Source organism: Eptatretus burgeri, chromosome 11, assembly GCF_056783735.1.
Source record: "Eptatretus burgeri isolate ZD-2024b chromosome 11, Ebu_testis_v1, whole genome shotgun sequence".
NCBI classification, from domain to species: domain Eukaryota; kingdom Metazoa; phylum Chordata; class Myxini; order Myxiniformes; family Myxinidae; genus Eptatretus; species Eptatretus burgeri.
Window position 1 is genome coordinate 61,630,283 of NC_140971.1, and position 13,691 is coordinate 61,643,973.

Consider the following 13,691-nt stretch of genomic DNA (forward strand, 5'->3'; position numbering starts at 1 on the left):
TCAAAAACGAATCTGGGCTTTGTGGACTTTAAATATTTAAACTCTTAAATGTGGCATTTTTCCTGATTTTGAATGATGCGAGCACAGGCAACAAGGTAATGATTGGTCTCCCACTGAGCTTGTAAAATCACCGGTTAAGTTGCCCCCACTGCTGTGCTGATACCACCATTTATAACATTGAGTCAACAGCCAATCAATCTCGTTACTGTTTTGGGTTGAACGATTGTTCAGAACGGAATCCCTTTGTAACGCGGGTACTCTGTGCTGTATTTTGTATAAAACTTGTTTTTCACATGACCAGACAAGTATGGAACGTTTCATTTTGTACCCGTCAATAGCATATCAAACGAGCACACGACAGCTCGTCATTTGTTTAAATATGCAGAGATGCTGCGTCATTCGATACTCCAATCGATTACAGAAGGGATTTAAAATGTGTCGATTCACAGCAACTCAACATCAATCCATCACAGTATTCACTTCATGCGTGCACAATATACTCGGATGTCATTATTTACCACTGTATAATCGGTATCGTTATCGGTATCAGCCGATATTTTTATTTTTTTTTTAAGAGTGTTTTTATTTTTTAAATGAGTAATCGGTTATAGTCATATTTTATAAATCGTCTCAGCACTAGTTTGTTTACACAAACTGTGTTTCGTGAAATCGGTGGTGAAATTGCAGTTTTTCCCCTCCCAATTGCAAACAGATCGCATGCATTTTGGAGCTTGCCACCTTTTAAACCCTTGCAGGCAAAACAACGGCTGTGCGGAAATGCAAGCTCAACAAATTGCTTCTCTCTGATGCTGTGCTGCAATTACAATGTTTTAATTTAAATACAAATGTGCTGTACACTGCATGTCACTGAAAATGCTCTGTGGCCTTCTGCGATCCATAAATTTGGTAAAACTTTTTATTCCCGCGCTTTCAATGAAAAGCGGGAATATTGTGATTGTCTCCGCCGTCCGTCTGTCTGTCCGTCCGTCCGTCATACCCTGTAACTCCTCCTGCACCGTTTTAAATAGGAACTTGAAACATTGGGACATAGCAGATATATGTATGGGGAAGTGCACAACACTGTCGGATTTTTGATATGACCCGGGCCAGAGGGGTTTGGGTCATGGGGGTCGATTTTTCTATTTTTTAAATTGTCTTATAGCTTTTTAAGTCAAACATATTCATGAGTTATACATTTAACAACATATTTTTTTTAACACATGATGATCAGAGGGTGTTTGGGGGGTTGGGGGTGCTTAGTGGATAGGGGGTCAAAATAGCTCCTCCTACACTGTTTGAGATAGGAACTTGAAACTTTGGGACATAGTAGATATATGTATGGGGAAGTGCACAATACTTTCGGATTTTTGATATGACCCCTAGGGTCCGGGCCAGAGGGGGTGGGGTCATGGGGGCTGATTTATCTTTTTTAAGTGTATTAACCATTGTACATGGCAAATTATTTTTATAAAGAACTTACTTATGTGGCCCCCATGAGTGACAGTCACAGGTTTTACTGTATTTATCTAATTGATTATGAATAATTATAATTAATATTATACACAGTTCATTCCTATGATTAAATTGATGCGCAGTTCTATATTGCTGGACAGTGTTAAACTAATGTTTCATGAAATGTTGACATGCTTGTAATGACTTCTGATTTAGTAAACATAGTAAGTCTTTGGTCATAAAGCACATCAAATAGAAAAGAAGTCAATCCATTTTGCAAGATAAAATTTCACCTAGTTAATTTTGTTGCGACTTGCACTGATCAATCATGCAAATTGTTTGATAAATAAAGTGCAGCACTTCAATAATTTTTCCAAATTGTTTATGGACAGTTTCATCGTCGGATCATCATTCCACATCCGGTACGTCAGCTGTTGCCATCGTGGAGGTGAACAGCCCGGAGGCAAGAATTAATTCATCAAGCGAAAATAAGGTCCTATTCCATCAGCGACGTTGAACTACTGTGCAATTGCAATGTGCTGCAAATACCTTCCCATCCTTCTTTGTTATAAGTCATGGTGTTTGAGCTGTTTCACTTACTTTCTGAGAGCGAAGAACATGTTAAGAATTTGTAAACGCGTGCCAAAACCTAGTTTGGATCATGCGCCAGAATCAAACTGCCACATCACTTTAACCTTCACCACACTCTTCCTACAAATACGACAATGACCACACTACACTGATAAATCATTAAGACACATTGATTATATCACTCAACCTTAATAGAACATTATACAAGCTTACGGTACACATTCGCCATTGCTCAACAACCACGACACCTCAACCAAAGTATGAACCACCACACCACCTCAATCACAGCTATCCACCACGCTGCCTCTACCACTGCCTTGACCACAATCACCACACAATCACAGCAGATGCCTGCTGCCGCCTTCGGAGCAGCAAGAACAATGGCATAATGTGCCAGCAGAAGGCACTGCAGATCTGGACATTTCGACTTCAATAGCACGAAGCAAAAATGTGCACTAATCACCCATTAGCACCCTATGGATAGCCCTGATGCTCCGCTTTCGTGTAATGCCAATTAGGCTTCTAGCACAAGTTTGCACTTGGAAAGCGCAGCCAAAAACTCCAGCTCCATGTTAAGTGCAGAGCTCCACTGCATGGGGAATCCAGGAGGTGAAGCCAGCATTCTCACAACTATGAACTCACGTGGACGGTGCTGACACTGAAGGAATTGGGTGTGCACCAATGGGCATGCCACAAATCCCGGTCACCACAATTAGCAACTCTCCTGATCCATACCAAAGCCCCACCTACACCAAGCAGCTGTTTAAGCAGTACGTTCCAGATGAGAGGAAGAGGATATTTGGCTTGGTTGGCGGTACATTACAAAAAGTGGGTCAGAGCTTGTGGAATGGAGCTGGAGCAGTGGGACGGAGCTTGTGGAACAGAGTGCTTGGCAAACGAGCAATTCTGGCACCATGTGGGGTGCATTCATTAAGGCCACGCCAATTAACACCTCACACATTAAGTTAATCTATCACCTCAAACAACAAGTTAATTGGTCTCCTCACATGTTCTTTCTCTATCTTTGAATCGTCTGCTTTGGACACACAAGGAACTCAGCAAGGGCAAGTCACAAAGAACCACCCTTTTCAGAGACCTTACTGATATGCAACTCTTTCCAATTCCCTCCTTGCACCTCAGCCACACCCACACCTCTTCACAATATACACATTAGATAACCAGTATTACTCCTTTTTACCCCACCCTCAGCGAATGGGCAGCGTGGACTCGTCAGCCACACTCGGTGAACTAAAGAAGTCGCAACCACCTCACACTGCTCTATCTTTCTTGCTATTCTACCCTTCTAAGGAATGATCCTGATGGCACCTGTATTGTTAGAATAAGTAAGAGTGTCTAAGCTAGATAGAATCGGTGTAGTTCTGCTCTTTGTCTCTTTGCTTGAATGTGTCACTGTATATATTTTGCCGCTCCACACCAATATTGAATATCCAAACTGTGGAAATACCTTTGTGAATAAACCCCTTATCTTCACTGTACCACATGCTTTTCCTCCACTATATTTAAAATAAACCCTATGACAATACAATCCAACCAGCCTGTAGTGTCCTTTCCTCCACTGGTAAAGCAAAGTCCACATGTTTGTTAGCCGGGAAGTTTTACCCCACCAATTGGCTCCACACGTTATCCGGTACATACTTGGGAGCTCCACCAAGCTGTACCCGATTAAATAAAATAAGGCAAGTGCTTATTGAAGGTGCGAGCTCCCCTTGATTATGCCAATCCACTGGAAAAGTCACATATAAAGAAGTGAGAACCCTACCTGAATTGTGGGTACCAATCGGCATTCATGGTTGATTGGCAACCCACCAGAATGCGGAGATAACTGCAGCTGGTGGCCTCAAGACTAAGCGTTTGAGAGGAACTTGAGTGCTTCCCCTCATGGCGAACCTCGAATCACAGCCCGCAACAATCGTGTGTGTGTGTGTGTGTGTGTGTGTGTGTGTGTGTGTGTGTGTGTGTGTGTGTGTGTGTGTGTGTGTGTGTGTGTGTGTGTGTGTGTTATGGAGGGAGGGAGGTCAGAGAGAGGGAGATTGGGGTGGGAGAGAGGGAGATAAGGGTGGGAGGGAGGGAGAGCGAGGGGTATGGGAGAGGGGGGATTCTGGCAGATGTGATGCCCAGTTTAACATATCCAAGAGATGGCACACAAATTCATGTATCACCCTTACCTGCCTGTGAAACACCGGGATGACAGTTTATAGCTGGGTCGGCATTCAAACCCAGGCGAGACACCTTAGCGTGAGCATGTGTACCTTTCGGCTATCATGGCGTAATCTGGGAATTGATTGCATTACAAAAACTGAATTGATCCAAACAGCAGTTCCGACAGCGAAATAAAAAAGTGGTGTGGGGGGGGGGGGGAGACGAAGCTTTCATTTGTCCAATTCATACATTCTTTGACACCCCTTCCTCCCCTTGACCTCCAGAGTTGAATGTTGGAGGAGGGTGTTTTGGAGGAAGATAGAACGAGGGGCGGGAAGGGAAGGCGGCGCCAGGTAAGGGAAGGCGGTGCCAGGGAAGGGAAGGGAAGGCGGCACCAGGAAAGGGAAAGGAAGGCAGAGCCAGGAAAGGGAAGGGAAGGCGGTGCCAGGGAAGGCGGTGCCAGGGAAGGGAAAGGAAGGTGGTGCCAGGGAAGGGAAGGGAAGGCGGTGCCAGGTGAGGGAAGAAAAGGCGGCACCTGGGGGGGGAGGAAAGGCAGCAGGTGGGAGGCAACATTGGGTGGGTACAGCATGGGGTGGGGGGCAGTGTGGGGGGTGGAGGCACCATGATGGGATGGCGAAAGCAGCATAATGGAAGGGGGAACGCAGTGCAAGATTAGAGGGAAGGTAGCATAAGAGAAGGGGGAAGGCAACAATAAGATATATATATATACACACACACACACACACACACACACACACACACACACACACACACACACACACACACACACACACACACACACACACACACACACACACACACACACACACACACACACACACACACACACACACACGCCGCTTAACGACGTTCCGGGCAACGACGGATCACATATACGATTAGATGGATCCGCCAGCTCTGAAAAAAAAAAAAATGAAAAAAAAATGTTGCTGAAAAATTCCTATCGCCGAGTGATGGAGCCGACGTATCGCTGCCAGTCGTATAAAAATAGCACAGACAATTATGTACACTCTACAGTACATAATACTTCATAATTATAATAAACGACAGTGTGACCCTGTTATAATGCAATCGTTGAGGTCCATAAAATGTCATCACGAAAAAAACAGGATCATGCTAAATCGAGATTCAAGGAAATCGGCTTTCAAACTGAACCAATGTTTGCACGTTTACCTTCCAGCAAGTAAATTCCCTTGAAATTGAAGAATTCTGCGAATAAATCGTTGTTACAGTCGAAATTAAAACACAAATTTCTGTTTGGTGAAGCTTTTCATGTTGTGAAAACAATCGCACTGTTACGAAAATACATATAACAATTGACAGGAGCTCGTTTCTTCATTTATAAATAACATCGATGCAATGATTACGTATTTATAAAATCCAAACGCTATTTATTCACCTTTCTATAATCGATGCGAGAGGAGATTGTAAGCTGCTGCTAACAACACTGATGGCCGTCATGAACAGCACAAAGGTAAAACTAACGTGTCTTCAGTCTCTCTTGGATGAGTGTTCCAATTTCCGACAGTATTCAGTACAGTAACATGCTGTACAGGTTTGTATCCGAGGAGCAATAGGCTAAACCATATAGCTTAGGTGTCTAGGTTTGTGTAAGTACGATGTTCGAAAATGAAAAAAAAAAATGATGTTCGCACAACGACGACGTCGCTTAACGACGCGTTTCTCAGAACGTAACCCCGTCGTTCAGTGGCACATGACTGTATATATATATATATATATATATATATATATATATATATATATATATATATATATATATATATGAAAGTGTGTCTGTCTGTGTGTCTGCGTGTGTGTTTGTCTGTGACCTATGCACGCGAAAGGTACTGGACTGATCCTCACCAAACTTCACATGCTGACAGAACATGTACCCGGGAGTGTCCGGATGTAAACGAATTGTACTTCCGACTTGCGGTTTCCGAATTATGACGTCATCACCTGATTTCGTAACGTTAATTTTTCAAGTTCAGCCGATTGACATGGGGCCAACGCCATTTGCAATAGAATGAAAAAATAATGCTACAGTCAATTGAAGACAATGACTTCCGACTTCCCGGTTTCTGAATTATGACGTCATCACCTGATTGCGAAATGTTAATTTTTCAAGTTCAGCCGATTGACATGGGACCAATGGAATTTGTGAGAGAATGAGAATTAATTAAGTCGTAAATGATGACATGAAACCAGCCTCACATTGTTGAGGCATTATGGTTTTTTTATCTGATGCGGCAATAAATCTTAACATTTTTGAACTCGAGTCTTCTGCATATAAAACATGGCGGGGAAAATATAATATTGCAGTCGTGATGAAAAAAAATAATAATGGTGGCAGCCTCTACAATTTTACAATTAACTGTGACATATACTCCTTCAGACCCGCCGTCATCCACGGGATTCCTGTGCGGAGCACGGGTATCCCTGCTAGTATATATAGATACAAACAAACACGACATAATAGTGACCGAAGCTTTTCGTGCTGCACTCACCAGGGTAAAAATCACAGCAAGTGAAGGAGGAAGTGAAGGCGGGTGCTTTATACGCAGGTCTCAATAAGGTAGACACTGATTGGTTCAACAATAATGATGTCACGGTTAATCCGAACACCCATTGGTCGGCTCATCAACTTCACCTCGAGCTCCCATTGGCTGTCGCAGAGTTCATCATTGATTGACGTTTGCATCCACATCCTGGAGAGAGGGGGGATGGGTTTCCCCTAAGGTCCATTTACCTCATAAGGGGTCAATCATAGACGAACTCTGCTTAAGCCAATGGGAGCTCGAGGTGAAGATGATGAGCCGACCAATGAGCGTTTGGATAAACCATGATGTCATTACTGTTGAACCAATCAGTGTCGACCTTATTGAGACCTGCGTACACAAGCATGCGCCTTCACTTCCTTCACTTGCTGCGATTTTTACCCTGAAGAGTGCAGCACTAAAAGCTTCGGTCACTATTATGTCGTGTTTGTTTGTATCCATGTTGAAGTTCTGCAGTACCAAACATCTGCTGTATATATATATATATATATATATATATATATATATATATATATATATATATATACATATATATATATATATATATATATATATACATATATATATACATATACATATATATATATATATATATATATATATATATATATATATATATATATATATATATATATATATACATATATATATATATATATATATATATACATATATATATACATATATATATATATATATATATATATATATATATATATATATATATATATATATATATATATATATATATATATATATATATATATATATATATATATATATATATATATATATATATATATATATATATATATATATATATATATATATATATATATATATATATATATATATATATATATATATATATATATATATATATATATATATATATATATATATATATATATATATATATATATATATATATATATATATATATATATATATATATATATATATATATATATATATATATATATATATATATATATATATATATATACACATATATATATATATATATATATATATATATATATATATATATATATATATATATATATATATATATATATATATAATCGATTGTGCAGCCTCAGCTTTTGGTTCCTCGAGAAGCCACAACACAATTATGCACACACATGCATACAAGTACAGAAGACAATACCTGAGCTGACTTCAAAAACAGGCCGCTGAGCTTGGGGAAGTTATCACTTCCGAGGCACTCTGGGTCGTAATGATGCCATCTTTATATTGGAAAATCTTTATGAAGTCGCTTTTCTCTCAAGGGGGAGGGGGGTAGACAGGGATAAGGAGCAATTGGGGAGGAGGGAGGACAGGGATAAGGAGCAATTGGGGGGGGGGGAGGGAGGACAGGGATAAGGAGCAATTGGAGGGGGAGGGAGGACAGGGATAAGGAGCAATGGGGGGGGAGGAGGACAGGGATAAGGAGCACTTTTGTACTCCCCATGAATTTCAACCGATTGGGTTTGTCCATGCTCTATCTGTTAAATGCTAAATCAAGTAAAGAAGCAGCAGGTACCATTTTAAAAGCCTTTGGTAGCCAGGGTCACAATCAAACAAAGGACCTCCCAGGCTCAAAGCGGATGCTCAAACTATTATGCCACAACACTAACCTTTTTAAGGTCTTGACTGGTATATCCATTGACAAATGCATCAACCAGTTTCAGAAGCATGACAATGATATGAGACTTTGACAAAATGGTTTAGCATTATCATGGATCTCCCCAGATAGTCATTGCCATGGATCAAGATGCACAAAATTTCTGCAGAGTACCCAATGAAGGCGATTCTGTGGCCAAAATCTTTTAAGGACAAACAGAATAAGTACAAAAATTGTGTATTATAGCAATCACTCAACCTCATCGGTATATCACATCACTCACAGCAGACATCTAATTGCCAATCGCATCACATGTGCTGCATACTGGTAAATTTAATTAATAGTTGGCTGAACCAAAGTTGTGAAGGAAGTCACTTCCAAAATGATCTACGTCCCTTACACCACCAAAAGCTTTTCTCTTGGTAATTTCTCTACCTCCTTCTTGTGCTGGAATTGAAGGACATTAAGTGCATGATAGGGTTTCATTTTGAATGATTTCTACGTCGGCCTCAATTGAGCTAAATTTTTTTCCTTGTACAATTTCATGGACAGTTGAATGCCGACTTATCACACAACGATAGGAAAGAAGTGCACAAAACAACTGCAACCCAAATCAAAATGTCCTTTCAAGATCCAGCCAAGTTGCCCTTTCAATGTACTTTCGGATGGCAGATAAAGTTCACGAATCGGTGCTTTGACATATGGGAATTTCTCACCATGACGCTTAAGTGCAGATAAACCACCCCAAACCTCACCCATTTTTTCATGGCTTACAGATATTAGCTGCACAGCTTGTGAGATTGATGAAGTCAAGGCCTCACTTAAGGGGTTGAAGGTCACGACTAACTCAACCTTTGGAGATGCACTTTTTTGTTTACAACCAACATCTCAACAGGACTAATTTCCACTCTTCTTGCTTTAACTCCTCAAAAGTCATCTTCCAAAGGGTTTTTGATAAAATGCACCCCAATGTGCCTCAAACTATGCACAAAATCTCAAATATATGGCTCGTGAAACAATCAACAAACACTGTTTTCTGGTACACAATTTTACTTCTACCATTCCTTCATTTTCACAACACAAAGATAAGTTTTATCTTAGCGAGTGTGTCGGCTGTCAAGGCTAAGAATGTTTGTGGAGATGTTTATCTTGTTAGAAAAGGTCACAAGTTTGGCGTACAGAGATCAAACCATTCCACTCGCCTCGTTTCCCACAATGGCGAATGCTCGTGGAGGAGTTTCATCAAAGTACATACAGTGTCGACAAAATGATGACGGTTTTCCTTTCCTTACGGGTTGTTGAACAGTGTTTGTTGGCACTCTAATTGCTTCCCATATTTAGAGAATCATGTGAAAAACTGTTCAATTAATTTTTCGGCAGAGTGCTGCACTTCAAATCATCATTTCTTTTTGCAGAATGAGGCTTCTGATTTGCACCATTGCTGGAAGTGCGGCCGATTACGCAGCTCTCCTGTAGGTTAGGACAGGAATCTGTAATTTGGCAAGGATGCCAGAGATAGTTCGCCGCATCTTTAAGGACCACCAATAATGCTACCAGAGAGGACGTTCATCCCAAGGAAGCAAATACTTTGCAATGAACATCTGAAAGTCAAATGGGGTTGTTTTGATACAGAGCATTTCAGTTTGTTTTGCAAATTCCAAAAATATATAACATTGGTGGGATGTGAATGTGTCATGCTTTCTCTTGTGTAGCAGAAGATCAGGCCATTTACGCGTACAGACTTCCATCGCATCCATACGAGCAGAAGTACCGGGATACCGCATCACAGCAATTTCAACAGATACGGTGACTGCGAATAATCATTCCGCTGGATAAATTGAGAAAAAGACATTTACTCCTGTGTTCATTCACTCAGGGAGAAGATTACTCGAATTAACCAAGATGGTTCAGCACAACACGTGGATTTGATCGTGTGACGCCAGATTTGCATTGCACGTCACAGACAGTCGACATTCGTTCTCAACCTTTTCATGTCAGGATGATCTCTGTTTATTTGATCTTGTCTAGTTTTCTGGTAGAGTTGACTGTTGAGGTGTATAAAGCATTGCACGCAAGTAAAATCTGGATATTTGTGAAACAGTAGGTTGAATATTGTGTTTTCTTCCTTGGCGCTGGGGTGGGAAATGCTACACCACACTGGTTGTGACGCTGTCCCTAATACAAGTGAAGTACATCGTGATCCCAGTCATTTATCTATTCACAAACCCAGACATTTCAATTCAGGGTAAATGCCGACCATATAATCAGTGTAAAACGGACATGCGGTGTTAGTTATGGAAGGCTAGAGCGCTTTATGAATTCAGTGCTGTGAGATTTTCAGTACCATGCCTGTTTCTTTAAGTGTTAGCCCACAGTGTTTTCAGATGTGAAAACAAAACATCTCTATTCGTCATCGCTCAGAGTGTAAATATACGTTGATCCCCAACTGTAAAAATTAATGGGCACTCAGCACCAACAACACAACAACAACCACAACAGCAGCAGCAGCAGTAGCAGCAATTCAACAGCAACAACAACAACAATTCAATTCATTTCAACAATTTCAACATGGCAACCAGGATGTTCTCGAAACAAGAGAGCATTGCAGTTGCGATAGCGAGTTGCCTGTGCCGGAAACCAACCGGGCAAGCCATGAAATCCATCCAACCAGGGTCCAACCAAAGGAAGGATGATCAGAGTAGTCGAGATCACCACAATAACATTTTGTTATTTTTACAAAGTGATTTCATTTGCAACTCGACAGGCACTTGGGTGAGCGCATAACTCCACCAGGCTGATTGGTTTACGTTTTGTTTCCCACTGATAGGCCGGATCTCGATTCGGACCTGAATCAAAATCATATTGGCTTATTCTTGTCACCTGACCAACTCACCCACCAAGTTTCGTCCGAATCCGTCCAAAACTTTTCAGATATCGTGCTATATATCGTTTTAGCCCAATCACTTAAAAAGAAAAGAAGAAAAATCCCAATAATCATTTTTTTTAATTCTAGGATCCAGGTCCGGATTCGGATTTTCCCCAAAATCTAAGTCTGTCTTCCTTGTTACATACCCAACCTACCCACCAAGTTTAATCAGAATCCGTCTACAACTTTTTGAGATATTTTGTTCACAAACAGACAAACAAGCCAGAAGGCGACATGGGTGGTCGCCACATAATTTCATACTAGTCATAGTTTTTGACGGATCGGGCTGAAAATTTTTGACAAAGAGGTTGATTATAGTGCGCATAAAAGTCTGGAAGCCAATTTGTGATTTTCGAAAAAACTTTTTTTTTAGGATTTTTCAAAAATTTCAAAGTCCCGTTGCTAGGCAACGGTGGTGTCCATAGCAACGGTTCTCAAAAGCATACAACTCGATCGTCGTATGAACCTACCTGCCAAGTTTCATCAAAATCGGTTGACTCCTCTGGCCTCCAGAGCTGTCCATTACATACAAACAAACAATAAAAATGACGGCAAATAGACACCCGATTTTTGAAGGACTCCCATTTGAAAAATAAAACCTAAATCAAAAATCGGCTCGAGTAAAATTTTCTAAATATCTCGAAGTGTTTAATTCCGAAGTCTCGTTTCTCCACATTCAAAACTGTAGGACAAGCATTGAAAATACCTTACGCGGTTTTTCGGCCGCTGCATAGCAACGGGTGGTTGCTTAGCAACGAAACTTAAACGCGAACACTCCCAGCTCATATGGCACCTGTTCGCCAAGTTTCATCGAAATCGGTTTGCTGGTTTGTGCTGTGGAGCCTCGCGTTGCAGACACACACACACACACACACACACACACACACACACACACGGAAAACCCGACAATAATGGTACTCTAGCGACCACCCAACAAACAAACAGTCAGACAGACGGGGTGAAAACATAACCTCCAATCATCTTCGGTGGCGGAGTTAATTATATTCAATGTCAAGGAAAATTTACCCAACTCCACCATGTATAAATTGCAGACCATTGGAGATGAAGGGCAAAACCATTAGATAACAAATAACCTTTGATGAACGTAGGTATGACCACAATTTGTACATCAAACAATATAAATAAAGATATGAATGTGATGATGGATTGTTTGTTTTTTGACATAATAAGACAGTTGAAAATTTGCAAATCCAATGAGATATTTCAATCCCAAATAGTCTCTAGAATGTGGGAAATGATTGTATCGAAGCCTATAATTTCAATTTTTTCAGGGGTTCGGGTACCCCCCAGGACCCCCCTATCTGGGACCACTGTATTGCTGAGACAATAAAACACTGTTCAGTGTTCTGGATTCGCACCCCCCGTTGGGAAATCCTGGGATGGGCCTGCAACATTCATCAAGTTTTAATACTGCGTTGAAAAAATGAGGGCCTGGTGCTCTGTGTCGAGCTTTGATCTTATTGATCCCATATTCATCAAAGGGAGAGTATTTCGAGAGAGCGCATAGACTAAGTGAGGGTGCTCACAAGAATATAAAAATCCAAAAATATTGTTCATAGCTTAATAATACATTGTTTCTTTACACAAATTCAAACTTTTGATTAACAATTGTAAACAAGACAGAGCATTCAGTGTGACCAGCTCTCATGAAAAGAGGAACACTCAGGCAGGGGTCGAGAGTTGAATATTTTGCAAGGTGGAGGGGCAAGACCTTTGTCGGGTCAGGCTGCGGAGTCCCCTGACACTAAGAAGTATCTAAATAAGCTAAAAGGTTTTGATTTTATTTTGATGCACCATACCCTTTACAAAGCATTGGTGCAGCCGAAGCGGTTTCTTGGCAACAGTTACACTGTGAGGTTTGTCATTGCCTTCCCAGCTAAGTTTGGCCATGCTCTAGCTTTTCAAATGCTGAGCATCAAGCAAGGAAGCAGCATATACCACTTTTGAAGTCTTTGGTGTAACACAGCTGGGGTTTGAACCACCAACCTACCAGACTTAGAGCAAACGCTCCAACCATTACATTAGTTAGTCTACAAATATTTAAATATGTCCGAGATGGCTTCCAGAGCATGTTAAAGGGGAAACCAAATGCTTTGACCACCTCGATACTAATCGATCATTTGATACTCTATAAAGTAGATATGTCTTTTTCCACTTTCCGAATGATAAAGTAGTGAAATTGGAGATTAGAAGTCGAAATCTCCTTCTTCTTCTTCTTCTTCTTCTTCTTCTTCTTCTTCTTCTTCTTCTTCTTCTTCTTCTTCTTCTTCTTCTTCGTAGCCGTGATGTCACATCAGGAAGTCGATGGTCGTATCCATATTGCCTCCAGCTTACA

General features: G+C 40.7%; 1 protein-coding gene across 4 annotated transcripts in view; it reads right to left on the minus strand.

The window, feature by feature from the left end:
* The window catches only part of LOC147017206 (CUB and sushi domain-containing protein 3-like), an 879,227-nt gene that overhangs the window by 810,555 nt on the left and 54,981 nt on the right, over positions 1-13,691 (minus strand). Inside the window, exon 1 of one of the 4 annotated variants that reach the window (XM_085846659.1) lies at positions 5,398-5,515. The exons of the other annotated variants lie outside the window; for them this stretch is intronic. The gene's annotated coding sequence lies outside the window, so the exon portion shown is untranslated. Of the gene's footprint in view, positions 1-5,397; positions 5,516-13,691 lie in introns of those variants that run through there. 4 annotated transcript variants of the gene reach the window in all.